The following is a 1,825-nucleotide window of genomic DNA, read 5'->3' as shown; positions in this document are numbered from 1 at the left end:
CCCTGTCTAAAAAAAAAAAAAAAAAAGTAATACATTTCTGATGTTCTGTTTCAGAAATCTATAGTTTTAAGTAAGACACAGTTTTATGATTCTAGTACACCACCAATTACGGCATCTAAATCCACACTTGGTTTGCTGATAGTGGGGATGGTAGCAGTCAAATGGAAGAACATTTTAATGTCTCTGCAATGCAGATGCAATCGTCTGCCACCTGTCATGCAGTTACTTTTCACAAGCGATATCATTATTAAGTTTGTAATCTGTTTGTTATTATCAGGCATGCATCCTCTTCAGCTGGGTCATATTATTTTCTTTCTGTACACTTTGTGGTAGTTAATAGTCTCAAAGCAATTCACTCACTATGGTCTGTATTAGCATTATTTTCCTTTCTATTTATGTCTTTCCTTGCTCAATAAATGCAGAAGTTCAGATATTTGATGATGGGGGAAATACACTTTCTCAGTCCTTGACTGCATGATTTAATTGGTTTCAGGACAGTTATTTGGCAAGTGTCAATGGGTACTGGCATTCCTGTGGTCTACTGCTAATCTCTATTCTGTTTGGACCAGTGTCTGTTTTGATTGGTAGGCCTCAGCTATCCTATTGTTAAATATTTTACAATTATCTGCCCTCATTAGTTGGAATACAGCATGCTTTACTAGTGTATCCGAAGTAAGGAAGAAGCAGGAAGTGAGGTGTTTTGTAATGGAGGCCAGTTATATCTAATAGAGAGCGACAGTGTCTCTAAGACCGTAGCGTATTGGATGGGAAGCTATATTACGCAAACATGATGAATCTTTTAAATTCTGAGTCCAGTGCTGTCTACAGCTAAACTGAAACCCTGGCTCATACTTACCTTGGTTCTTCGGCCTGTTTATGCTTCAATTTTTCTCATCTGTACATGGGTTAATAACAATACTCACCTCAACAATAACCATACTGCACAGTGCCAGACACATATAAAATGCTCAATGAATATCAGTTGCTTTCTGAAAATATATGGAATTAGTGTGCAAAAATTGGGCTACAATAACTCAAACCCCCTTTATATCTTGGGTAAGACCACTTCTCTCTCTGGCTTGTTTCTTATAGTCAAAAGCACAGGAATTTAGTTGATCTCCCAAGTTATTTTGGACCTTAAATTCTGTTTTATGCTTGTTCATTTTCTATGTAGTTTAGATTTAGTTCATTGGACTGATTTGTGTTCTGTGTTCTTTTAAAATTCAGGAAGATGTGTATAGGATAGATAGAGCAAACATAAACACTCAGTTTCATTGACTTGAGTATAAAGACTAACATGTTTCTGTTAGTTAAAATAAACTTAAACTTGTTATGTTTGGGAAGCAACCTGCATAACCATTAAAAGCAGGAGTTACAGAATCACAAAGAACTGCGACTTTGTATCTGTGTGATATTATTTAATGTCCCTAAGCCTCAGTTTCCTCATATACGAAATGAGGTACTAATACTTTTAAGGATTTGATGAGATAATTTATGTCGTCTTCACTTCAGTGGTTGGCATATATTAAAATGCATTATGACTGAAAAATTACAAATGAATAGAAATGAATGAATAGAAAGGGAGTGAAAACAGAACTCATTAGTTCAATCACTTCTCCCTCAAAACAAGGAAATGCAAACTATATTACTGAATAGACTATTTATAAAATACTCTATTTCAGTAAAAATTATCACAGATATAGTGTCCTACAATACAAATTGTATAAAAAAGTTTCTTAAAATATTAAATATTTTATGTTTTCAAGCCTTTATGTAACAGCTATTAAACCCTAATATTTGACAGAAAAAGAGTTATAAGAATAGC

This window comes from Papio anubis, chromosome 7 (genome assembly GCF_008728515.1).
Source record: "Papio anubis isolate 15944 chromosome 7, Panubis1.0, whole genome shotgun sequence".
NCBI lineage: Eukaryota > Metazoa > Chordata > Mammalia > Primates > Cercopithecidae > Papio > Papio anubis.
This window is presented reverse-complemented; position numbering follows the sequence as displayed.